This window comes from Lepidochelys kempii, chromosome 1, assembly GCF_965140285.1.
Source record: "Lepidochelys kempii isolate rLepKem1 chromosome 1, rLepKem1.hap1, whole genome shotgun sequence".
In the NCBI taxonomy this organism is placed as follows: domain Eukaryota; kingdom Metazoa; phylum Chordata; order Testudines; family Cheloniidae; genus Lepidochelys; species Lepidochelys kempii.
This window is the reverse complement of record NC_136380.1, coordinates 223,490,150-223,518,015: the sequence shown is the minus strand read 5'-3', so window position 1 is coordinate 223,518,015 and position 27,866 is coordinate 223,490,150. Positions and strand designations below refer to the sequence as shown.

The 27,866-nt window shown below is 41.3% G+C and overlaps 1 protein-coding gene and 1 long non-coding RNA gene across 13 annotated transcripts in view; one reads left to right on the top strand and one right to left on the bottom strand.

The window, feature by feature from the left end:
• Positions 1-1,519: 1,519 nt before the first annotated feature.
• On the bottom strand, positions 1,520-24,411 carry LOC144929523 (uncharacterized). The gene is made up of 3 exons (XR_013634784.1): positions 24,068-24,411; positions 7,823-7,874; positions 1,520-1,948 (listed from the first exon to the last, which is right to left on the bottom strand). It is a non-coding gene; the product is annotated as an uncharacterized LOC144929523 (long non-coding RNA).
• Positions 24,237-27,866, top strand: part of CCDC91 (coiled-coil domain containing 91) — a 340,555-nt gene continuing 336,925 nt past the window's right edge. For 7 of the 12 annotated variants that reach the window (XM_073315319.1, XM_073315302.1, XM_073315329.1 and 4 more), the window contains exon 1: positions 24,309-24,362. The gene's annotated coding sequence lies outside the window, so the exon portion shown is untranslated. The other 5 variants (XM_073315272.2, XM_073315252.1, XM_073315262.1 and 2 more) reach the window with 5 other exon arrangements.

Genomic DNA, 27,866 nt, shown 5'->3' with positions numbered 1-27,866 from the left:
AGCTGGCTAGATCATTGGGCTCAACAGGAACTGATCAATGGCTCCATGTCTAGTTGGCAGCCGGTATCAAGCGGAGTGCCCCAAGAGTCGGTCCTGGGGCTGGTTTTGTTCAATATCTTCATTCATGATCTGGAGGATGGCATGGACTGCACCCTCAGCAAGTTTGTAGTTGACACTAAACTGGGAGGAGTGGTAGATATGCTGGAGGGTAGGGATAGGATATAGAGGGACCTAGACAAATTGGAGGATTGAGCCAAAAGAAATCTGATGAGGTTCAACAAGGACAAGTGCAGAGTCCTGCACTTAGGACGGAAGAATCCCATGCACTGCTACAGACTAGGGACCAAATGGCTAGGCAGCAGTTCTGCAGAAAAGGACCTAGGGGTTACAGTGGACGAGAAGCTGGATATGAGTCAATAGTGTGCCCTTGTTGCCAAGAAGGCTAACGACATTTTGGGATGTATTAGTAGGGGCATTGCCAGCAGATCGAGGGACGTAATCGTTCCCCTCTATTCGACATTGGTGAGGCCTCATCTGGAGTATTGTGTCCAGTTTTGGGCCCCACACTGCAAGAAGGATGTGGAAAAATTGGAAAGCATCCAGCGGAGGGCAACAAAAATTATTAGGGGACTAGAACACATGATTTATGAGGAGAGGCTGAGGGAACTGGGATTGTTTAGTCTGCAGAAGAGACGAATGAGGGGGTATTTGATAGCTGCTTTCAGCTACCTGAACGGGGGTTCCAAAGAGGATGGATTTAGACTGTTCTCAGTGGTAGCAAATGACAGAAGAAGGAGTAATGGTCTCAAGTTGCAGTGGGGGAGGTTTAGGTTGGATGCTAGGAAAAACTTTTTCACTAGGAGAGTGGTGAAGCACTGGAATGGGTTACCTAGGGAGGCGGTGGAATCTCCTTCCTTAGATATTTTTAAGGTCAGGCTTGACAAAGCCCTGGCTGGGATGATTTAGTCGGGGATTGGTCCTGCTTTGAGCAGGGGGTTGGACTAGATGACCTCCTGAGGTCCCTTCCAATTCTGATATTCTATGATTCTATATTCACTTTTAATTCACCTTTTGTAGTTAATAAACATTTCTTTTTTTATAATATAACCCAGTTTGTACAATTCATAATTGAAGGGTAGGGGGTGGGGGGTGGAAATAAGAAGCTGTGCATACCTTCCTCCACATTGAGGGAGGAGGCGGATTTCATAATAGACCCTTGGGTCTGCACTCCAAGGGAGGTGGACACCTGAGTGCTGGGGCAAGTCCCTTAAGCTGAATCTTCCCAGAGCTGATCTCAGTGCCTGTGTCGTTCTGCAGTTGGGTATGGCTCTGCCTGTGTGTGTGTGCTGGAGGAGGCTTAATAACCTGGCTCAGCAAGACAGGTCAAAAGGGTGCCCAGGCTGGCAGAACAGGTGGGCTCAGTGGTATCCCAGTACATGAGGTGGCATCCTAAGGCGGGCAACCTATCACAATATCCGTGGCTATTGTTGTCAGATAGTTTACTGAATATTGTGCTGCAACAGGTGGAGATGTGAGTTGTTTTGTTGTGGGCTGCCCCAGCTCCACATATTGTTACCCATTAAGGAGATCTCTAGAGAGCTTTGTTAAATGAGATAAATTTGGTAAGAATTTCCCAGATTTGTCGTGCCCAGGAATCTTATAACAGAAATATCTTTGGGTAATGCCTTCAGTTTGTCTGAATCTGTCTGTAATTACCTGTTTGCTAATAGTGTCCTACAAATTGTATTTTCTCTTTTCCAAATTCACATTTCTCATCCAGAGTGAAGCCAGCTTTTTGGAAGTGTGTCTCAGCTTCTTGTAGTTGCTCATGATGATCATTCTGTATCTGCCATATCCCAACACATCATCTGCATAGCAAAAGATGCCAGGCAAACTTGACATGGTGGAGAGATTCTCTTTTTGGAAACATTCTGGTGCTGACGATATGCTAAATGGAAGACAAATTAAACAGTAACTTCCAAATGGGGTGTTGAATATAGTTAATGGCATAGATTGCTAGCAAGAGGGATTTGCCAGGAGCATGCTGTAACTTTGAAAAGATTTGATAACTGAGCTAATGTTTGGTCAACTATGGGAAGCATGTGTCTTTCTCTGCACACACTTTCATTAGGTTGGGTAAGGTCTACACATCTGGATTTTGTCATTGGGCTTTGGTACTACATCCATCCCCACACTCCAGTCAGTGTGTTCTATCTAGAAAATAACTCCCATATCTTCCATTTTCTTTAATTCTCCTTTGATTTTCCCTAGCAAGCACAGGCGCTGGCTTCCTCCTTGACCCAGGGGTGCTCAGCCCCCACTCCACCCCTTACCCCAAGCCCCACCACCACCCCGCTTCTTACCACCTCTGCACCGCCTCTTCCTGCCCAGTTCTGCCCCCTATTCCAAGTACCCTGTCCCCACTTCTTCCCCTCTCTCCCATGCCTCCTGCATGCTGTGGAACAGCTGATCGCAGTTTGTGGGAGGCTCTGGGAGAGAGGGGGAGGAGTTGATTGGCAGGCTGCTGGCAGGCGCTTGTGGGGAGGAGGAAGAGCTGGCTGCCAGTGGGTGCTAAGCACCCACAATTTTTTCTATGGGTGCTCCAGTTCTGAAGCACCCGCAGAGTCGGCACATATGCTAGCAGGAATATACAGGGGTGGCACAGGCCTGACAGCGCAAAGGAAGTCACTGATAGCACCAAATAGTTTGTATTCTCCTGACAACTTTCCTAGACCTGTGAAAATATATGGATACATCTCCTGTATAGTTTGCTTTTTTTTATTAACACATTCCAGTTTCTCTTCTAAGTATTGTCTTTATATTCAGGCAACCCTAGTAAGGGAGTTGTCAGTCCTTGTATTATGTATATTATTTGTTGAAGGACTTTCCAGTCTTTCTCCACTTTCCCAGGGAACTGGCGACAAACATCAAATGGATTGTTAGTAGCCTCACATAAAATTGTATTTGGAGATCTCCGCCCCAGAGCTGATTTTTTTCTAGTGACTGCTACCACAGTATCAATTTTTAATATAAGGTTTCGACTGTTTAGATTCATGCTTTTGTACCAAGGAGTTGCCTGTTCTATTGAGGATATAGTCCCTAGAAGTATGGACTCGTTATCCGAAGACAACACTCCCTCTTGGATTATTTGTACTACTCTTGATGACCTGCATACTATTGCAAAGTTTCCCATTTTTTGGCATTGCCCTCATTCTGCCTCTTTGCTGGACACTGTTACCAGCTCTGACTTGCTACTTTGCCATATTTTTCCACACCTTTTCCAAAATTCCCTCCTGTTAAGGTTCTTGAATCACCCATTTACTAGTCATGTACTGTTCTTATGTTGTAAATTTGGTCTAATTGCTTCTTTCACGTTTTAATGTGTCAGTATTGTCTGATGCAGTCTCCCCTATGCTGCTAGCATGCAAGTCACAATGCTGTTTTTCTTTTTATGGGTTTTTGCATTCTCACATTTGCTATTGTTTTTGCTGGTGTGAGAGCTGGGTCTCACTGAAGCTATGCTGATAAACTGGTGTCTCTTCTGACAACAATTATCCTGTCTGATTAGTTCTCCTTTTCACATTCCATATGTGTAATGTACGCAAGACTGAACTGCAATAATAAGTCTCAGCTGTGTCCCCTTGTTTCTAGCACCTCCTATTAAATTTGGCCCTTTTACGTATTGTCTGTCTATGAAATGGGTATTAAGAACCTCTTTCACTTTAGATTTCAGAGTGGTAGCCATGTTAGTCTGTATCAGCAAAACAACAAGGAGTCGTTGTGGCACCTTAGAGACTAACAAATTTATTTGGGCATAAACTTCGATGGGGTAAAACCCACTTCATCAGATGCATGGAGTGAAAAATACAGTAAGCAGAATATATATTATAGCACATATATTTATGTATATATTTAGGTTTTAGTCCACGAAAGCTTATGCACAAATACATTTGTTAGTCTCTAAGGTGCCATAAGGACTCCTCGTTGTTTTCACTTTAGAGTATTCTTTCTTTTCCTCATTGAGGGGTAATATGGTTTTCAAGTTCCTCGTCCTCCACGGTTACCAGAGAGAACCGGGATGTGTTATAGCAGGGAACTTGATAACTGCAGTAACTTCCTAGTTAGGGAATTCTCTAGTTGCTGCTTAAAGCACAGCTGTTTGTGTTTGTGGTACATAGGAGATCATCATCACCACCCCAGGCATATACCTGGAATACTTGTGCTTTCTTTGCTAAACTAGAAGCCATACAGAATTGTTCAAATCCACAGATTCAGCAAGGATAGCTACCTGAGTTGCCAAAAATCACACTTCTCTAACACAACTGCTTGTACTATTGGTCCCATTGCTGTGCTGAGACAAGGCTCTGCTTCTTCCCTGATGCTGCTTTCACAGGACTTTCCCCTTATTTTCCACTTTCTGCACTCACTGCTCTGACAGTCTGCAGCTCTCTTTCTCTCCTTTCCCTTTCTCTAAAGGAGGAGCATTCACTCAGTTCTGACACCATGTCGTGTGAGGACACTAACATAATGAGCTGTGCTTTAAGCAGCAACCAGAGAACTCCCTAACCAGGAAGTTCCTACACTTATTAAGCTCCCTGCTGTAACGCATCCTGGTTCTCTCTGGTAATCATGGAAGATGAGGAACTTTAAAACCATTTCATGTAAACGATGCCCAAAGTTCATATTGAGAGATAGCAATAGAGTTCTTTCATGAGCCATTGTCAAGCCAAACTGACTGGAATGTTCAGAGAGCAATATTTATCCCCAGCAGAGAATGGCATACAAAGGCTAGTAGGGTGTTTGGCTCATGCTTTTTCATTACTGCTGCCTTTAAGGGTCAAAATTACTTATGAGTGGAAGGAATTCTACTTTAAGGAACTAAAACCCAGGATTGAGAAAGCTGATAGATGGTATTTTTAGAGACCAAAATCAAAAAGTGAAACAGCAGCTACAATTTGTACATATATTTTTCTATTTTGTTCACTAACCACTTCATTTAATAGTTAGTCACATAAACTAATTAAATAACATGTGTGGCTTTTTAAAAAAAACTTAAATATAAATTTAATGGACATTTTAAAAGGTATATTAGAAGTGATGTGGTCTTGTTTAAGCCTAAAAAAACAACATGTAGGACCATAGACTCAATTAGCATGCACAAACCAACTGGCATTACTACAAATTGCATGTGTAGACTAAGGACAATATGTTCTTTTAGAATTATGACTGCAACCTTCATCTTTAACAAATACCGTTGTGCCTAGATATTAGAGAGCTCTCAGAGTAGTGGGGGATCTTATACATGGTACTATACTCCTATAATACAAAACAAGATGGTAGGGACAGCAGTCAGACCAAGAACAATTTCAGCCTCCTCCACTCCTTACTTTTATGAATTTAGGTTAGACACAATATGAAAACTATATGACAATTTATTTGTTGCTTAATCTTCTTTGTGATAAGTCATTTTATTAATGGTAGCATCAATAAAAGTTTCTGTTACAATGACATAAAAATAGTGAAAGTAGCATTGTAGTTATTCAAAACATTTATAACAAAACCTAAATATCACCTGGTTAGGAACTTTGTTTCAAAAGATTATTTGAAATTTACACATTTTTGGTGAGCCTGACTTAAATTTTGATCAGAGCTCTGCTGGTTTATAGTGTCATGTGGACACTGTGAAGTTTTAATGTTTCTACTTGAATCTAGACCAAACTTTGTGGTTTCAGCTAAGGTTCACCTTGATTTCTGGGTGCTTCATTTAAACCCCAAAGTCAAAACAAAACTCAGCAGTGCATGTTGGTTAGCTATGTTGTTTGTATTGCAGTAGCTCCTGGAACACCAGTTCCATCATACTAAACAAATATAACAAAAATAAAGTCCCTACCCTGAAAACCTTACTAATTTAACTATAAAATGAGACAGGTAAATACAAGAAACAAAAGTGGGGGTTGCACAAGGTAACACTGATGTATTTTACCATGACACTTCTTTTAAGCATTGCTGTATGTGTCATTGGCATTATCTGGTGAAACACCTTTTGGTAGAGCCATTCTTTCAGATCCTATGGCCCAGCCAAGGAACACTCATAAAAAGACTGGAGTGGAGCAAAGTTGACTTCAAGCCACCTTTATGTTTGCCTGATCCAGAAATTGATCCAGTCTCCAGCATAAATTAAGGCATCTTGAAGGATATTCTGACTTAAGTTGTGGTGTAAACTGTTATAGCCCAAGGATTCCCAGATCTTTCAGCTTTATAGCTGCTTTGCACTGATGGAGCAGCACAAAAGACCTGGAGCAGGACTAATCACTGGTCCATATTATATTAGCTCATTAACTAAAGAGAACTATCAAAATAAATATTAAAATAAACTGCCATATATATATTTGACAAATTGTTTATTTTAAAAGTGTTAATAATCTTAATTTAATAATATATTACTTAAATTAAGTTTATTTAAAACAGTTTTAAATAAACAATTTGTCACTACATGCTTTTATTTTTCTCGTCACTCAGTGTAGACCATGGGACTACAGTGGTCTGTTTCTAGTCAATTTCATGTTCTTTCTCATTTAGCACAGCATTGTAGTGTTTGTATTACAAACATTATAAGCAAGTGTACACTTTCAAAAGCCAGTTTGTACTGAAATTTTGTTTAAAATAAATTTCATATTTTAATTTATAAAATGTACCAGTTCCAAGATTTCTGGGAATGCAACTACAATCAACCCCATTACACACATTTACCAAACTGTTTAAAAAAATCCATACTGCCAATTTAAAAGAAGCCACCTGCTACTCCATAAGGAAGCGTTAATAATCTCAGGCAATCCCACTTCTCCAACATATCTACATTTTTAGAGATGGAATTTAACCAACGATTACTTTGTGTTTATTTCTTCCTGATATGACTCTATTGACATAAAGGCATCCAGTATTGATTTGACAGATCTTGTCCAAGAAGTAGACAGAAAACTCTTTAGAGCAAGAATTTATGGCGTGATTTCATTTCAATAACTATTTTTTTTAAAGCAGGCAAGCAAATTTTGGATCTAAAGTACTTGACACTATTCTCTTAAATGGACCTGTGTTACAGATTATCATATCATCTCCATGTGTTTAGATATACTCATGGGAATATGCTGTGTAAAGTATCCCAGTCCAGGGCCTGTTCCAGTTTGCACTGAAGTCAACGGAAAGACACTAGTTGACTTTAAGGGAAATTGCATAAGCATCAAGCAATATTTTCTCAACATCTACTCCATTTGATATGCAAAGGACATAAAAAAAACCCTATCACCTTAGAGAATGGAAGGCAAGGCAAACCCAACAGAAGGGTCTATTTGCTTTTCAGACAGGAAGTGAACTATGATTCAGTGATAGCTATCTTACAAGAACACAGCGAGTTTGAAATTAGTCCACTTTTTAAAAAACGAATAAAAAAGTTCCATGTTCTGTACTTGCCAATGTTTATGGTCTTACAACTATGTTTCCCTATTTAAAAAGTTCTTTCACCTGATGTACGAAAGACCCATGCACATCAAAGGAGAAATTGATTATACTCAAGGAACAGTGAAACCAACCATATGCAAACTGAATACTCAAAAATTATTTCCCCCTAATTTGTTATACTACTTTAATAATTTTCCAAGAAATATTTTTTAAAGTTTGTCCCTCTTAATGATTGGCCTTTCACCTTCTGTTGTCGCTCTGCCTAAAGATTTTCCAAAATAATACCTTGAAAGGATACCTGTTCATAAATTAACAATATATGGAACATTAAGTTTTGGAAAAAAAGTTAACTTTAAAGTTTACTTACCATTTGAAAGCATGAAAGTGTCCCTTCAAAAGCACTGGTTGCAGCATGCAATCTGGAAGAGAAAAGTAAGCAAACTCTTTGGAAGAAGGCACATATAGCCCCAATTACTTCATTTTAGAAATGTACATTTTTGTGAAATTATCTAACGGATAAAATCTATAATTATTATATAAGCAGCCTTATATAAAACAGCATCTTTCTCATTTTTTATATGTAATTCTGTTTTTTGTGCTCTTCATCCAAGAAGATAATTGTTGAGATTATCTCTATGGTATCAATATTCCAATGTACAGATCAGATTCAATTCAAAATTCTCATGAATGACCCTGCCAATCTTAATCTCATTTTTCCCATTAGACTCTTTCCTTAATTCATATTTTCACAAGACAGATGTTTCCACTACTTTAAAGGTTTGGTAATAGTTCATGCAAATGAAAACTGTAAGTTTTCCATACATGCATAAGTTGTTCCACAAACATCTGGTAACTAAACTCTTAGAATTTGTCAGATGCCAGGCCAAACCAGGTGTTCAGTATAGTTTCTCTTGAATGCCAATGATTACCTACAGTAATTCTCTGCAACTAATATTGGCATTTTAATGGTTATGATGATGCAAAAGGTCATGACATAACTTTCTGATGTTATGAATGTATACAGTGTGAAAGTTCCATCCGTGAGTGTTTAATAAAACTTGCCCACATTGGTGGCCATCAGATTTTGCCAACTGAAACATCTGACCATAAACCTAAAAGGTGCACTTTTAAATACATGTTTTGGTTAATTTAATTGCCAAAAACTTAAAGAACATTTGGGGAAAAAAAGTGTTCTTATAAACTGCTTAATATTATACTTACCATTTATTCCATATTACAAATACCATTTTTGAGGTGGGGATAACGACCTTGATTTGAGGGACATCCTATTATTGAACCAAACAACGAAAAAAAACTCAAAAAAACAACGCATTGAGAAACAGGCTAAGCCCATATCCTGATGTCCTTACTTAGCCAGAACACTCCTTGAAATCAATCAGATTTGTGTATGCTTAGTATATGCTCATCACCTTCCGACGTTTGGTCCAATGAGAGTTTTGTCTGAGTAAAAATGGAGTGTAGATGTTAGGGTCTAACCTTATACAAATGGGAGGTTTGTTTATTGTGATTATTTCCACATTAGTAACTTTAAGATTGATGTTTTATGAATGTGTAAAAAAAAATCTCCTTCACTGATGTGTGTTTTTATGCCTGGCAGCAGCAAATTCTACTAAACCGTCTATCATGTTAGCAAACATGTAGGATTGTAATTATTTTCCCTAAAAAATAATGAGCCATACTTCATATTTTAATGAAATTTGTGTACAGTAGTTGGACTGATATTTAAATGCATCTAATTAGAAAACAGGCTTCCCCACGTGGATATGGAGTTTTTGCTATGGAGTTTTTGCTATTTGTAAAAACAGTCATTGCACAATTATTTTTAGCCATTCACATCTACCAGGACTCATCACATGTTCGTTGAGTGCATAAACATAATAATGCAATATTTGTGCTATGCAACAATGAATGTCGTGATTTTTTCTGTCTTAAATGGTAATGTGGACATTTTCAACTGTTCCTTTTCCCCCTTCCATCAAATACAACCACCCCACTTATAAAAAATATACCCTTCACTAAACCACTTTAACCAGAAGCACCAAATGCACCCGAATCAATAAAAAATACATTAACTTACCTAGGACTTGAGAGACATGGCTGACTATTACTACTTTCTAGCTACTTATTTCTGGAAATAAATCTTACTGAATGCTAACATGGTATGAAGTTTATTTTAACTTTCTGTAGAGCTTTCTTTTCCAAATTGTTTGTCATCAACAGTGATTGCTCCCTTCTAGGTTATGAGGTGGGCAGGTCTTCTTTACTGCTAGCCCTCTCCCAAGCTGGTGTGAGGGACTGGAGGAGTGCAGATCTCCATCCAAGACAGTGGGGTAGAGTGGGGTTCCCGGTTTCCTCCCAGTACTGGCTAGAGGGATTTGCCATAATGGTTGGAGGACTCCCACTTGGTGCAGCAGTGTGATACTGCTGCTGTCTCTGCTGTTTGTGTGCTGCTGAAGAAATGAACAGTTGGCACTGTGTGCGCCTAGAAGTGTTGGTGGGGGTACAGGAATGGAGTTTCTCTCTCGTAGTTGTCATGGCAATATTGAGCACACCCACAAGGCTCCAACATCCTCAATGAGCAGTGGCTGCCTTAGTCCCTGTCTCAGGAAAGGATGAAATTTTTAACAAGCAGAGTTACTCTTGGAATTTTTGATCAGGCCTACAAAACAAATGTTTTCTAACGTCCCCTTTCATAAACAATTCTTGTCTAATATTATTCCATTATTCTATACAGTCTGGCCCAAAGATTGTGGGAAGTGTTGGCAAAAAGATTCTTCAGATAGACACAAATTCACTTGTTAGGTCATCTGCTCAATCTTCTGCTGCAGAAATAGAGCCCTACTGCAAGTTACTTTCAACAGTAGTCATTAGTTTATATAATTTCCAACTTCCAAGACAATTTTTGCAAGGAAAAGGGCTAGAAAAGTTTTAATTAAAGAGCTGAAATTCTCTTGTGTAGATTCTGAACTCTAGCCTCTAAGGAGGCTAATTGGTTTGGTGCAACAAAACTTATATTGTGTCTAGAAGAGTAGTCCGACTAATATGCGTAAATGAAAATAGTTAATCCATTTTATTTGTTGTGCTGAGGTAATTTCTTAATGTTTTAAATTTAAGATTTATGGTATCAAAGGAGAAAAGTCATTGTCTTCTGACTGTATAGAATAGAAAAACAGCTGGCCAAAACTGTTCCATCCATAGCCCTTCTTGCCAAGACACATAATTTCTGTCAAGTCATGCCCCTTTCCACGTATAGGGTTGAACCTAAAAATACTTCTGAGCTGTATCCCATACACTTCTCTTAACTGCTAGCAGCAGGCGGCAAGAGGCCAAATCTGGCCAATCTAAACCCAGCCAACAAAAACTAGGTAAATGGTAGCTTCTTGTAAGGTTTCTGTGGACAGGAAAGAATAAACATACAAAAATAAATAAATTCTTAAGTCCTCAAAGTGCTCTGTATCTTAATCACTATTTCTACCACGTGACATGAGTGGTTTTCAAAATTGTATTTTCCATGCTTTTCACTACTGGAGACCAGAGTTCAAACCATGACTCCAATCACTAGAGAAATTGAGTTTGGCAGTCTTGTCATAGTACCCATTTATTCATATCAGTTTCAAATTACTGTACAATTTAGTGCCATGTCAGTCTCTGTTCATGAGAAGTCCAGGGCTGATTTCTAGGAGTGTCACAGGTCAAGAATGAAATGACTGGAGAAACCTGCGTGTGGGTAGTTTGCATAATGACTGCACAGATTAGTGTATGTTTGTGTCAAATCCAGTGCTATTAGTCTGAATTTCATTAGTACTAAATTCCCTCAGGAATTTTAACAATCTAAACAAAGGGGGGAAAGCACATAATCCCAGTTACAGTGCTGGGGATTTTTATGATGGCACTCTGAGACACTAAAGTTAAAGTGAGTCTACAGCCTTAACTACCCTTTCACTCCTTAAAGGTAGTCACTAAAAAAGTGTGTTGAGGAAATTGGTGGGACGTGCTTATTTTCTTATAGATATTCTGGAAATCAAAAAAGAGAAAAAATCCTGATCACACTGAAGTTAATGATAAAACTCCCATTGACTTCAATGGAGTCAGGATGGACATCATCCTAAAATTACAGTAATTTTAACCTGGCATCTTCCATGAGGGATAACTTAATATGTTAAAAACAAAATCCATATTTCAGGATAGTCCAGGTAAACTTTGCCTACAACACTCTAAGAAAACTTAACAGGAAAAAGTGCAATTGATTTCAGATAGAAATGGTGAAATAGAGATGTTGTGTCCTCAAAAGAATCATTTTTAAGAAAAAACCATAGTTCTGAAGCCTGGTTTGGAGAGAATTTATATCTATCTTTGTTCACTCTTTCAAGTTCAAAGAAAAGTTGTGTACACAGAGCTACAGTGTAAAGAATCACAGAAATGTAGAGCTGGAAGGCACCACAAGACATTATCAAGCCCAGCCCTCCGCACTGTGGCAGGATCATGTAAACACAGACCATCCCTGGAAGGTGTTTGTCTATCCTGTTTTTAAAAACTTCCAGTGATGGTGATTCCACAGCTTCCTATTCCAGAGCTAAAGTACACTTATAGTTAGAAAGTTTTTTCCAATATTTAACCTACATCTTCCTTGCTGCTGATTAAACCCATTATTTCTAGTCCTACCTTCAATCGCCACAGAAAACAATATATCACTGTCCTCTTTGTAATAACGCCTAACATATCTGAAGACTTAACAGGTCTCCCCTCAGTTTTCTTTTCTCAAGACTAAAACATCCCTAGTTTTTTAACTGTCCCTCGAAGGTCAGATTTTCTATTTTTTTTTATTTATCGTTTTTGTTGCTCTTCTCTGGACTCTCTCCAATTTGTCCACATCCTTCCTAAAGTGTAGCATCCAGAACTGGACACAGTACTCCAACAGAGGTTTCACCAGTGCCAGTTAGAGCAGGATATTTACCCCACATATCTTATATATGACTCTCCTGTTAACATTCCCCAGAATTATATTAGCCTTTTTTAAAATGGCATCACAGTGTTGACTCATTCTATTTGTGATCCACTATAACCCACAGCTCCTGTTCACCAGTACTACTACCACCTAGCCAGTTATTCCCCATTTTATAGTTGTGCCTTTGATTTTTTCCTTCCTAAGTGTAGTACTTTGCACTTGTCTTTATTGAATTTCTTCTGTATTCAGCTCAATTCTCCAATTTTTCAAGAATTCCGATTGAATTCTAATCTTGTCCTCCGAAGTGCTTGCAACCCCTCCCAGATTGGCATCACCTGCAAATTCTATAAACATACACACCAGTCCATATCCAAGAGGATGAAAATATGGAATAGTACTGTACCCAGGACTGACCCCTTTGGCGTGCCACCAGATGCACCCTCTCAGTTTGACAGCAAACCATTGATAACTACTCTTTGGGTGCGGTCTTTTAACTAGTTCTGCAACAGTTTTACAGTAATTTCATCTAGACCAGTGGTTCTCAAAGCCGGTCTTCCGCTTGTTCAGGGAAAGCGCATGGTGCGTCGGACCGGTTTGTTTACCTGCAGCATCTGCAGGTTCGGCCCATCGCGGCTCCCACTGGCCGCAGTTCACCACTCCAGGCCAATGGGGGCTGCGGGAAGTGGTGCGGGCCAAGGGACATGCTGGCCGCCCTTCCCGCAGCCCTCATTGGCCTGGAACGGCAAATCGCGGCCAGTTGGGAGCCGTGATCGGCCAAACCTGCGGACGCAACAGGTAAACAAACTGGTTCGGTGTGCCAGGGGCTTTCCCTGAACAAGCGGCAAACCGGCTTTGAGAACCACTGATCTAGACCATGTTTCCCTCGTTTGCTTATGAGAATGACACAGTCCCACATGACAAAGCCTTACTAAAAATTTGATAAATCACTTCTACTGCTTTCCCCTATCCATTAGGCCAATAACCCTGTCAAAGAAGGAAAATAGGTTGGTTTGGCATGATTTATTCTTGATTAAGCCGTACTGGGTATTCTCTATTATACTGCAGGTACTTACAAATTGATTGTTTAATAATTTCTTCAAGTACCTTTCCAGATATTCAAGTTAGGCTGACTGGTCTATAATTTTCCAGGTCCTCTTTGTCCCCCTTTTTAAAGATAGGTACTATGTTTGCCCTTCTCCAGTCTTCTGGGACCTCACCCATCTACAGGAGTTCTGAAAGATAATTACTAATGGTTTTAAGATTGCTTTAGCTACTTCTTTAAATGCCCTAGGATGAATTTAATCAGACCCTGCCAAATTGAATACATCTAATTTATTGAAGTATTCGTTAATCTGTTCTTACCCTGTTTTGGCTTCCATTCCTTACTCCTTGTTGTTCATATAAATTGTGTTGAGTATCTGGTTACTATTAATCTTTTTAGTGAAGATTGAAGCAAAATAGGCACAAACTCCTTAGCTTTCTTAACTAGTTCTTAACTTTCCTTCCCCGCTAAGTAGAGGACCTACATTTTCTTTGTCTCTCTTTTGCGCCTAATGTATTTCATGAATCTATGCCCCTTGCTAGGTGTAACTCATTTTGTGCCTTAGTCTTTCTGATTTTGTTCATACATGCTCATTGTTATTCTTTTGTACTCCTCCTTAGTAATTTGTCCTTGTTTCCACTTTTCATGGGATTCCTTTTTGATTTTCAGGTCATGAAAGAGCTCCTGATGGAGCCATATTTGCCTCTCACTATTCTTCTTGTCAGGATATTTTTCAGTTGTGCCTTTCAGTTCTGAATTTGTTAAAATCTGCTCCCCCGTCCCTCAATACAGCCGTAGTTCTTGTTGACTGGATTTGATTGATTTAAAGTACTGCAAGTATGCTTGTAATGGCTATAAACAGGAATAATTGTACATTTCCTTCACAGCTCAACCCAAGTCTCAGCATTTATGCAGTTTTCCATGATTAACTAGGTGATTTCTTTGTACAATATTGTTTTCTCTAGAATTTCTTGAACTCAAGGATTTATTTATTTTAACATTAAATAAGGGAAACTAAAATACTGTAGGAAAATCAGTTGAACTACTATGAGTCGTGTCCATAAATTGCTTCTGGAGATGCATGCAAAAGTTCATTTAAAAAGAATTGGTCTTGCAAATCAAAAAACTCTAAGCCTTAAACTTTTGATTTTCATCATGTTTTCACAAAGAAGCCTCCTGTACAGCATTATTGCTTACATGGATATTTACCAACATGCTGATTAATTGAAACTAAAAATAAACCCTTAGCTGACACACAAAATATTTAGGTTTCAGAGTAACAGCCGTGTTACTCTGTATTCGCAAAAAGAAAAGGAGTACTAGTGGCACCTTAGTTAGTCTCTAAGGTGCCACATGCTGCCCCTCACACTTAGGAAGAGCTCCTCCCTGTAAACATCTGCAAAGCCACTTCATTGTTCTACACATTCCTCCTTAAAACTCTCCTTTGTTGTGATGTCTACAAAAAACTAGACAACAGTAAAGCTGCTGGTGTACTGAGACCATAGTTTATTATGCTAATACTGTTTCATTGTTTCCTTATTCTATCCCATCTGTCTGTGTCCATGTCACCACCCCTTGGGTGCTCTCTCAAGGGGTCTCAGCTTCTCCTGATTGACTCTCCTGAGTTTGCTCTCAGTCAGGTAAGTGCCTGGACCCTCACTTTCAATTAAGCCTTTCAGCCCTTCCCTTTTTGGGTTTGCAGTCTCTTTCAGTTTCCTGGCTGTTTTCTTGGAGGTAGCCTAGTACAGGGCTGTTACCACCTTGCTATCCCAGGTCTTTCTGCCTCCACTCTGTACTCTTCCCTTAATAGCAAGTCTTGATTCCTCTCTCGGTTGCAGCTATGGGTGCCTGGCAGCTCTGGCATCTATATGGGGATGTGATCAAGCTGCTTTCTTGTAAACAGGAGAAACTTTCCTCCCTCTATGTTCAGTATGGGGTTTGTTGACCTTATTATACCATCTGTTGTCTTTCTTCTGATGCTTAGATTCTAAGCTCTTTGGGACAGGGACTTTTTCAAGTCTCTGTTGGTTGAAGATACACACCCACAATTAGTCACTTCAGTCTGTATTCTAGAAGTACTCTTGGATTCCTCACAGATACTAAGCCATTACATAGCAGCATCCATGAGTAATGCTTTCTCTCATCGTCACTTGTCTAGCGGAATGTGTCCCATCCTGGCAGACAAAGACCTAGCCTCAGTTATTCATACCATTGTCACCTCTCAGTTGGATTACAACAATGCAATATACATGGGCATGAAACTTTCAGCACTTAGAAAACTTCAAGAGCAGAATGATATCGTACATCTCCTCAGCAACACAGGCTACCAACTCTCAACAGAAAGAGTGAGTCTTGTCAGAGCAGAAACAGAACTTTCTCCTGGTGTAGTCTGAGACTGTGGAATAAACTCTCCCAGGAACTCAGGACCTCATAATCCTCACCACTTTTCACATCAAGTACAAGGTGCATTTCTTTGACCGTGCCTTTTTAAATATAAACACATAGCAACATAGTATCCACTGCAGATACTTCTCCCTCTAAGGAAAGGATGAGAGAACAACCTATTAGAGATGTGAAGTAACATTGCTAATGCATTACTGGAAGGCACTTAGATATTAGGGTGATGAATGTGGTATAAGACCCTATATAGAATATAATAGAACCAACTTTGTTCTGTGCTTTTACATTGTCTCACACAATGGGATTCTAGTGACTGACTAGGGCTCCTAGATGGTATAATATTTAAATAATTAAGTCTGAAGTCTTGCTATTAGTTTAGATGGGAAACATAAGATCAGCCTAACTGAAAGGGTATGAGGTAATAGACAAGCTATTTGTTAACCTAATTAAAAGGCTCTAAGGTGACAGGCTATTTGTTGGCATGCTACCTCCAGATCCTCAAGTGGCTTTTGAAGTGGATTCAGATATTGCTGTGGATCTATAAAAGATTAGCTTCTGGTCTCCTCCCCAAAGACAGTTCAAACTTACTAAAGTACTCTGAATATTGTTCTTTGTGCTTAATCGGGGTGCTGGAATTAGGGGTGTGCCAGCACCCTCTGTCTTGAAGTGGTTTCCATCATATACAGGGTTTACAGTTTTGTCCAATGGCTTTCAGTACCCCCACTATAAAATTTTTTTCAATCCCACTGTGCTTAATAAAAGTGTACAAGAAGGAGATAACTAACATTTATTCAGAGAATATCTTGGCTCCCCTCCTGTAATTTTTCTCCTGTGGACCAGTTAAAATTCCATACCATTTATTTCTATACACCAACCCGGCAAATTCCTGTGAGGTTTTCAGGGGTGAGACGGTATTTCAGTCTTTGTCCATTAAATTTAATCTACTCATCTCTGCCTTGAAACTGACCTCAAGAGTACAAGGTAATTCCAGTTATGTTTTTTGTGACACAGACACTTGCCTACCACAAAGTGGACTGTGTCCATCAATTTATTTCCCATTGGTCACTGAAAAGAAGTCATATAGTTAAACTTTCCATTGTTTTTTGAGCTGGACTGGTTTCAAAGATATTATACGGAAGCAAAATGATCTGATCTTACATCTACTAAGAGTGTAGTAACCTTTAATAAAGAGGATTACCCTCATATCTCCCATTGTTTCCAGATATTTCAAAATATGGAATGGAAATACTTGCCACCTTATCAGTACAGCCACTTCTTTGTCAGTCTTAGGGAAATGATACTCTTTCTTTATTATGTTAGCATTTAGATGTGCTGAATTAACCTATAGCAACATAAGGAAGTCATTGCTGATATTTATTCCATGGAGCATTCTCGTTACTCTTAAAAAAGTAAAAACCCAAATGTCAAGCAATCACATAACATTAGAAGTACAGTTTTATTTGGAAGACCTGCATGTGTGAGTGGCTACATACCTCACAAACAATTATATTGCTGGGTGATATTACCCACATTCATAACCACCTGACTGAATACCATCTGTGGCTGAATCAGTAAAATGTAAAGTGCCAGAGCAGACATGGTCTGTAAATTTCGCTCCCGGAGAGAGACAGCAATAACATTAAGATAAATGAAGAAGTTCATTTGTTTCTACAATTAAATATCATTGACAAATACCTTCTTTGGGTAATTATTGAACTGCCTAGTTTTCATAAACCATGTATTATAAAAGTTACACTTTCATTCTTGTTGCTAAAATTCTACTCGAAGCACAAGTAATTTGCACCTGCAATATTGATGCCAAACAATAAAATTCATCTTTTGCTAACTGTTTTGCCCAATCTTATTCCAAAAGGTATTTCTCTTAACATCAATTTCTTATCATAATCAGCAAATAAGTTGTACGGTGCTTCCTTCGGCTGTTGCATTTCACAAATGGGACTGATGTGGCCTTAGTAAGCCAGTCTAAGGAGAGGCAAATTAATTTTCATATTTCCTTTCTTTCCTCTAGTTACCCAGAATTGAGGCAGCAGCTAAGTACTGATGATTTGTGCTGATGGTCCATTAAGGATAAATGTAAGACATCCAGTAAAACCGCAATGGTGGAAATATTTGGGGGTGAATTTTTGTTCCCTTGTCTTTGCTTGCAATTCATTCTAATTGAAAATATTCTGAACATTATTGGGGATATTCCCAATGAAATTTTCAAGATTATTTAATCAGTATCTTGTGACAGGATTGCTAAACGAACTTTAAAGAAAAGTTGCAATGGAAATGTCGTAGCAGAGTATTTTCAGATGAAGTAGAGCAAGTCAACAGGGAAGAGAAATGTCAAAGCAACACCACCTCCTACGCCAGATGGACTACCAACTACAGATCTTTTAAAAAGCACCAGATATAAACAGAGAGCTTTTACTTGACTTAATCAGAAGTAAAGGTTTGTATTACTAAAATCTAAATTTTGAAGGATTGATGTCGAAACTGAAACTTTCTGCCCAGCCAGGCTCTCAGGGTCATTCATGAAATGGTGAAGTATTAGATTTAAGTTAACAGCTTTTGGTTGCTGGAGTGAGACAATCCTTCTCTTCAGTATGTAGATATACAAAAAATATCTTCAATTTCTAAAGAGGATGGTTGCTAAATATTGTATCTAAGAAGGGATTTGGGGGCACTTCAAGTTAAAGAAATATGGATTGCATGGTTTATGAAGTTGTTTTCTAGGTTAATCTATCATAGTTTAATGTACATAGAATGAATTTGCATGTCTTTGATTTCTTTGTACAGTCTACATTAGTCAATATAAAGTGACTATTTAGAATGTAATCTTTCATGACACTCCATTAATTACCATGGTCTTAGTCTATCTAAAACTACCTATCAAATATTTTCATCTACTTCCAGAGATGCTGCAACAATTTTTATAGTGGGGGTGCTGAGAGACATTTAATCAAGCTGTAAACCCTGCAAATAATGGAAACCACTTCAAGCCAGAGAGTGCGGCACCACGCTCAGCACCCCTAGTTCCAGCACCTATGTCTACTTCTGTCAGGTATTCATCCCTGGTGTTAACTCTCTTTACATTCGGAATACAGAAGAATTATACGCTGGCTTTTATTTGCATGTGTAAATTGTTTATGTTCTCAATATTCAACAAGGATTGACACACACAAAATTTCATAAGCAACATGAATGGAATATTTCTAGCTCCGATAATGATGTAATATATAAAACAAAAACGATTGCATTATTCTCTGCTGTACCAAGTTCTGACATAGCCCCTTTCCCATAACATACAGCCTAAAACATCTTCACAATAAAAAGAAAAGGAGTACCTGTGGCACCTTAGAGACTAACACGGCTGCTACTCTGAAACTTCACAATAAACTTTTCATTTAGGTCTTGGACAGTCTGGAAAGTGTTTTTAAATTGTAATGAGCAGGACTTTTTTTTTTTTTTGCAGATCTTCAAAATGATACAAATAGATTAAAGAAACAGAGTTCTGCAAAGTTTTCAGATATGAAAAATATAAAATTTTGAACTTGTTTATTCCATCAGCAAAAATAACATGGTAACCCCTAAAGAAATAAAATAACACATTTGTAAAGATGCAAAACTCAAAACACTTTATACTTTTAAGTTTACTGTACTAACCTGAAACATTACTGCTTATCAGCCAGTAATAGAACTTTACTTTTAATACCCCTGAAAAATATAGTTTCCGACATTAACCCAAACACTTTTTAAAGTGAATTTTTGATCCTTACAAAGAGGCCAGCTCGACAGCCCTAATGAATGTCTTCTTCAGTTTACCTAGAGTTTACCTGTGACACACCCAGGGTAAGATCCAGATTTATGAATTAGTTGTATCTCCCTGCCCTCTAACCTGGATGCCTATTCACTGCTTTGCTGCTGTAGCCACCACTCCTGATCTGCTCACTCATAGCCTGCAGTGTGCAGTCACTCTCAGCTATATTGTGAAAGTGCTATAGCCAGCCATTCTTGAATTATGCTGCAGGGTCACCCCAACACTCCCAGTCCCAGATTTTCCCCCAGAAATGTGTATCTTGTACTGCCCAGCCCTTCCATGCACAATACATGGTTATATAAAGTTTGTCGTTTTATGAATAAAAATGATATGCAACCCTTGCTGATCCAAAATGGAGTTTCCCAAACACTTCAATTCAAACACACTGGATTAGATAAAACAATGAAACAAGTTTATTAACTACACAGATTTTAAGTGAACACAGGTAACGAGGCATACAAGTCAGAATTGGTTACAAGAAAAATAAAAGTAAAATGCAACTAATGCCCAACTTAACCAACTAGAGTAGCTTCAAAGCAAAGTTTCTCTCACCACATTTTTTAGCACTATTACTGGCTGAACTTCTTTCAGTGAGACTCCCTCTCCCAGTCCAACACTGCTTCTTTTGGCAGGTGTTGTGAATGCCATAAAGAGAAAGAAAAGAAGAGAATATTTGGGGTATCTGCCCTTCCTTTTTATGGTCGTTTTCCTCCTTTGAGAACCCTCTTCAGACAGGCAACATGGTGACAGGCAGACTGTGTGGATGGGAACCCTGTGCTGTTTCCTTGCTAAAATGTAGATTTTTTTTTTTTGCTTCTGTCCCTTTTTTGCTGAATGAATAGCCACTTAGCAGGTGATGGCTCATTTGACCTTGTTTACACCTGACGGAGGCTTCAGTTTGCCCTTTTTCTCCAAGGAAGTGGTCTGGCAACTCCCCAGACTTGGAATACATCTTAATAACACCATACATTGGAATCTTATACTTAACACACAATGCTGGCACACGTGTTTTACCAGGACAATAATGATCTGCTAATTATGAGTTTTCAAATAATACCTCACAAGGCATACTTTGTAAAAAAGTTTATTACAATAGTGTGCAAGGGGTGAACACAGTAACAGGTGTTACTGTGCTGACCTGGAAGGGACCACCTCAAGGTCTCAATGTTGGAAAGTACTTATAGACAGAAAATACAGCTCACTTCCGAGGCCACATCACAACCGTTATCTAATAACTATTTTCGCTTATTACCATTCTGGGCCAGAGTTGAACTGGTCACCCAGGAGTGAACGGTTCTGTAAGTGGGATGGCTTGATTTAAATCATAGATTTTAATTTTGTTTTGCATTTGTACTTCAGTTAGTTTTCTAAAGAACAGTTAATACTCATTGGCTGGTAAACATTAAAACACGGTGAACTGCAACTAAACACAGTCTTTACACTGAACTTGGTACTTTTGGATTTCTAGAAGGATAGACTTGTACACAATGTTTTAAGCAATTATAGAGCTTAACGTACATTTATTAAGATTAGAAAATTGTGAGTGATTCTGTGACAGGATGTACTAGGCTGTTCTTGCTTAGAAGGCATTGCAACCCTGACACACCCAACTGAAAGAAGTGTCATTTGGGAAGAGGGGCAGTGAATTTTGACCTCCAAGTACTGCCTAGAGAAGGCATCCAGGGTACATCTGCACTACACTGTAAATTTGGACTCAGACTCAGGTTTGAACCCAACACGCTCTACCATCTACGCACAAATATGACTTGGGTTAACAAGCCCTCAGGAATTGGGTTCTAGGACCCAACTGGGATGCAGGTGAGCCGAGTCCCCCTGGGACTCGGGTCAAGCCCTGTCATTTTGCAGTATGCATGTGGCTCAAGCCTGGGTCCCCAGACTTGTATCTGGAGATTCCGCCAACACTACCCCAAAATCCCTTAGGCATGCGTTTCTCAGCCCCTCTACCACAAAACTTCCCAATCAATTCTCAGAAACCAGATGCAACCCCACTGTTTTCAAATACAGCTCAAATGCCACTGCCTAGCATTTGCTTTCCACATTGACTGCTCATGTGGAAGCATATTTAACATTCCGTGTCAGCTATGGCCACCGATAGGAAGAACCTTTGCATCAAGCATTCTGGTAGCTGGCCAAAGGAACATAACTGAATTTTGATAAATATCTGGTGCAAGGTGAGCAAGACATCCAACTTCTGTAAGGGTGCAAGAAATGATCATGTGTACAAAGACATTTTAAATAAAACTGAGATGCTGAGGATCTTCCAGACTGCTTATCAGAGCAGAGAGCAAGTCAAATGGTTTAAAATTGACTACAAAGTGGTCAGGGATAGTAATGGCACCTCTGAGAACTCATCTGCTACTTGCCACTTTTACTAGCAATTTGACTGGGTGCTGAGGGTTTCAGTGAGCACTGAGTGGTGCATGACAATCTGCTAAGCAGGGACAGCACCCTCATAAGTCTGGAGAAGAGAAGACTGAGGGGGGACTTGATAACAGTTTTCAAGTATGTAAAAGGTTGTTTCAAAAAAATGTTCTCTTTAACCTCTGAGGCTAGGACGAGAAGCAATTGTCCTAAATTGCAGCAAGGGCAGTTTAGGTTGGACATTAGGAAAAACTTCCTAATTGCCAGGGCAGTTAAGCACTGGAATAAATTGCCCAAGGAGGTTGTGGACTCTCTGTCATAGGAGATTTTTAAAAGCAGATTAGACAAACACCTGTCAGGGATAGTCTAGATAATACTTAGTCCTGCCTTGAGTGTAGGGTACTGAATTAGAAGACCTCTCAGGGTCCCTTCTAGTCATATGATAAGAAGAATTGCTTGCTTCTTCTAAAGGGGAGTGCTGGGTGAAGCTGGGGAAGGAGAGTTTCTCCCTTGTCTCAACCACAAATGCTCAGCTCTGGGTCAGAGCCTAACAATCCCATTTCACCTTCAGTTAAAGTGTGTGATATGAACTGTTTATTTTTGTTGTGGAGGGTAAAAGCACAAGTGGCCATTTTGAGATGAATTTCAATTAATTAACAAGGAGCTTGCCGTATGAGATGCTTTGCTTCTTGGTGAGCTCAAACAAAGTCATTTCTTATTTGCTAGATCAATTTTCTACTTGTGATTTGTGTCCAAATGTATTTGGACAGAAATTGGAATTAAATTAGAAACACACAAAACAGCATTTTAAAATAGGCATTTTTGTTAGTTTGGTGCAATAAGGGAGAGGTCTCTGGGACTAATGTGAGGGCGAGAGCAGTAGGGTTCAGTGGGAGAGGTGGAATATTTAAGGAAGGAAGGGGTCTCTGGGGCTAACGAGGGCTTTGGGGGTGAAATACATCAGGACAGATGGGGGATCCTTTGGGCTATAGAGGGGGGCTAGAGGGTAAAGAGGGGGGGCTGGAAAAGGAAGCTCCTTGGGGTTGGGCACAGCTAGGATGTCCCATGGGATTTGTGTAACTGAGGGGGATGGAGAAGTGGGAGTTATTTGAGGGATGCAGTACTGGGTTAATTTCAAGGGGAGAACCCTAAGGTACTGGTTGGGGGTATTCTGGGATGGTTCACTGTGGCAGGGAGTGGTAACTATCTCATGGAAAAATGAATAATGCTTAAAAAAATGTGGTACAGCTAAAGTGGGATTTATACATTTTTATTTATTTATTGTCAGATGCCATAATTTATTAAAGTAAATGTAACATAATGAAAGAAAACAACAATTTAAATGGATAAAACAGTAAGAAGTTAATGGAGCTATAGCTATGCCTCGCTTACCGCGAGGCCATCTCCGCTCCTCACAGCCACTATGTAAACTACATTGGCATGAGTCTTTAGATCATCCCTCTTCCAGGGTGGGTTGGTCCCCAACATCTGTTGGCTCCTTGACCCCTTTCCTGCAACTGCCTACAGGCTTCCTGCCAAGAGTGCTGCTTGGCCGCGCTCAGGAGAGGCAGCAATATGGACAACGTTGACTCCCACCTGAAGCCCCAGCCCTTGTTGTATCCCCAGCCAGTGGCCCCCTGCACTTCAGAACCAGGCCCCGCAAGAGAAGCTGGGTGCATCGTTGCTCCCCCATTTCACTTTACTCACGCCGCCATGACAGATGTTCCCAGGTACCCACTACAACTGTCCCGTGTCCCACACCCGGCCAGCCCCGCTGCTGGCCAGCACAGCGCGGGCTGGGGGTGAAGGGACGTGACAGGGGTGTTCATCCCCGTCACCTCCCGCTAGTCCCCTGCTTTAGCGGGGCCCGCAGCGTTGCGCCGGGGCTCAGCGCGCTGCCCGGCAGGGAGGCGGCGTGTCTCGCGCTACCACGGCTGCGGGGGGGACCCAGGTGACACAAGTGGCGCGAGCCCCACCCCAGCGCCCGCATCCCACCGACCTCGTGGGCAGCCCCCTCGGAGGCGCCGAGGCGTCGACTCAACCCCGCCTTCGCGGGCCCCGCAGGCAGCGGCTGCCCGTCATTAGCAGGCGGCGGCGGCGGCGGCGGCGCCTGGGGAAACGGAGGGGGGGAGGGGCTATCCGCGCGCTCCAGGTACTGCCCGCCAGCTCCAACCGGCTCCGAACGCGCGCGGGACCCCCGAGCCTGGCTCCCAACGCCGCGTGACCGGCAGGAGGCGGAGCAACGTGAAAGCCACATCCGGGTGAGAGGCTGCTGTCCGTGTGCGTGCCTAAGGGTGAGAGCGGGTCGCCCGCGTGAGCGGGAAGGGTGGCGTTTCCCGGGAAGGTGGCCACCGCAGCAGTTGCGTCACCTGGGGCAGCTGTACTGAGTAGTGACGTACGTACGTACGCACGCAGGTAGACGCGTCTGCCCGGCCCAGGAGAGGGGAAGCGGGGGTGGGGGAGGAGGGCATTTGGAGTGAATCACCTTCGGCGACAGGTAATGGAACGTTCGGAACGTTCTAAATACCAGCGGTTTCAGCGGCTCCGAAGGTGTGGGGGGAGGGTCGTTTCTTAGGCAGGCAGGCGGGCGGGCGGGGCCAGTCCCTGCCTCTTGGCTGGGAACCTGTTCGCCCCTTGGGTTGGCTCTGCTGAGTTCAGTTTGCCAGGCGCTTCAGTGGGGGAGCTCAACAGCTCCCTGAGCAGCCTGGCTGAGCCTGAAGGGGGTGTGAGGTACCCCGGCTCACTGGCCCCCTCCCTCTCCCACAGCTGGGGCAGGGGTTGGGGAGGCACCTGCAGGGCACGAGCCCAGCTGCTGTTGCAGGTGATGGCTTCAGGAGGGCTGGTCTCCCGTTCCTGTCCATTTCTGCAACAGGGTGCTGTGCCCCCGCCTACTAGTGCTGCCAAGGACCCCACGCCAGGGCAGGTATGCCCCTGGTTCTCACAGACCACATGGAGGAAGGGAGGTTACCCAGTGAGGTTGACAGTATTTCACTGCAACTGCAAAATCCTTCATCCCTCTGTGCCTTAAAATTAATATTTCTCAGTGTGGTCGGTCGAGTGGTTACAGTGGTAGCCTGGGAGTCTGGGGACCTGGGTTTAATTTCCTGCTCTGCCACAGACTTCCCTGCGTGACCTGGTATGACTCCCCTTTGTCTTTCTGTGTCTGTGTTCCCTCTCTGTAAAGCGTGGATAATTGTATGTACTTCACAGAGGTGTTGTGAGGATGCACACTAAAGGCTGCGAGGTGCTCAGATACTGTGGTAATGGGCCCTTCTTCCCTACTCAGAATACTGATAGCTGGCAGTTTGTCTGTTTCCTTGAAATATTATTTTAGTGCAGAAGGTGATGGTGGCCTTGAGGCATCAATTTCCCTATTGGTGGAATGGGTGGGGCTAAAATGAGTGACAAATCTACTATGGCAAATAGGGAACTTCCCTACCACATGGTGGGTAGGATGGTAGGTGCTAAAGCCATCAATTTATGAAGACTTTGTTGAAGAAGTAGATTTTTAGAACTTAAGATAGAGAACCGTTACTCGCCAACGTGTCTGCTGACGGATGTTTATAATACCCCAGTCCATAGTAGCAAAGTGAGGCTATCAAGATCCTGGTCAGTTTTGCTCCTGTTCAGGATAGCTGTGAAACTGCCAATGATCATGTCAATTTCACTTTGTTGCTAGTTAGCACTGCTACCAGTAGCAGAGACCTTCCCTAAAGCTTGCAAGCAGTGGCAAACGGGGCCTATGGGAGTGGCAGAATAATCAGGAGGTTCTGGTTGCGGAAGATGAAGTCAATTCGGTAATGCTTCAGCCAACCAGTATTTTCACTTCTGAGTGTTGGCTTCCTAGTGAAGTGACTCTCAACAGACTGGTAATGATTTTTGGTCTCTAAAGGCAGAATTTTCCAGTCCTTTACTTACATTTACATATCAATATCTGACCTTAACTGCTGCCCTTGGAACTTCCCTCTCGCTTCTTTTTGACTCTGTCTTCAGTCATGGCTCTTCTCTCTGGACTACTTTGCTTGCCTTATGGGTATTCTTTCCAATGTCTCTGTTGTCCAGTCCAGATTAGAAATATATTGTTTGGTAGTTTGCCTCAATGCTTCAGTGTGGTTTTGGTCGGCACCCATATTTCAGTGCTTCTATGACCAGTTTTCAGCACTTCAGTTCTTGTCTTTGTGCTTCAGTGCCTGTTTTTGAGCACTTTGTTGCCTGTCTCCATGGTTAGTTCAGAGTATTTTGATGCCAAGTTTTTCCAAGATGTTTTGCACTCAGGTGTCTGTATTGTTGATGTTTCCATGGTTGGCTTTATCACATCAGTGCTTATGGGTAAGTACTTAAGCACCAGTTGGCGCAAGTGGTTTTGGTATTTGTTTGTATTGTTTTTACTCAGTTTCCTCAACTATTAAGGCAGAAAGATGACTGTTGAGACACTTTAGCGGCTTCAAAGGCTATCTGAATGGTAGAACCAGATCAGTAGTGAATGAGTATGTCTGCTGTGCTGCATTTACAGTTTAACAAGCAAGTACAGAGGTGTCCAGTGTGCAAGCATTTGGCACTTTGGTAATGAGGAAACATGGAGAACATCTTCTTTTCAAGGCATCCTAGGGAAACGCCCCAAAGTCTGGCACAAAGTCATCCTAGACTGCTTCAAAAGGGAAGCTGCTGAGTACAGTGTGTTTGTACCATCTGCATCAACACAAACCTAGCTTCCTCCTGATATGTCCTTGAAAGTAGGTTCACCAACAAAAAGCCCTGTACTGCCACTCTGATAAGGGTATGTCTTCACTACCCACTGGATCGGCGGGCAGAGATCGATCCAGCGGGGATAGATTTATTGTGTCTACTCTAGATGCGATAAATCGACCCCCCCGAGCGCTCTCCCGTCGACTCCTGTACTCTAACGCTGCGAGTGGTGCAGGCGGAGTCGACAGAGGAGTGGCAGCAGTTGACTCACCGCGGTGAAGACACCATGATAAGTCAGTTTAAGTACATTGACCTAAGTACGTTGACTTCAGCTACGTTATTCAAGTAGCTGAAGTTGCGTAACTTAGATTGATCCCCCCACAGTGTAGACCAGGACAGTATATGCCAGAACTTTGAGACTTCAGGTCTCAATGTTGAAATCTTTGATGCTGAGTTCTCATGTACCTGATGAGGTGGATCCTTGACACAAGAGATTGAGGTAGGGGGTGTTGAGAGAGAAACCACTACTTTCTTCTGACACACTGCAGTCATATTCCTGTAATCCAGTCAGCTCTGCTTCTGGAGTTACTGCTGATGTGTATTCCCACCTTGGGGGATAAAACAGTGATTTATGATATTACTATATGCTACAAGGCTGACATTTTTCCAGTAACAGCTTTGAGGCATTCCTCTTGTCCTTCACTTGTCTGGAGCTCTCAGAGCAGTTTGAATCCTTTTTATATGAAAGTTGATACCTGCTCCTGTGGAGTTTCCTCTTTGGCACATAAAGCTCCGGCTTTGATGCCAGCCCCTTTGTGCCTCTTATGTTGGGATTCCGGCACAATGACTGCTAGAACTTGATGAAGCCTTTGTGATGTTCCAGGTCCTTCCATTGAGTAGACAATTTCAGATGCTTGTGTGGTGTAAGTTGAGGTTCAGGAGGAAAAATATAACTAGATGGAGTCATAAGTGCCAGAGGATTCCTCTGATGCTAAATGTAAACCAAGGCAGAAAAGCAACTGGATAACAACCTTCCGGGCAGGATTCAGCATTCTCCCAATTTTTACAGAAGCTGCTAAGACATCTAAGTTTGATGTCTCTGAGGAGTTGGC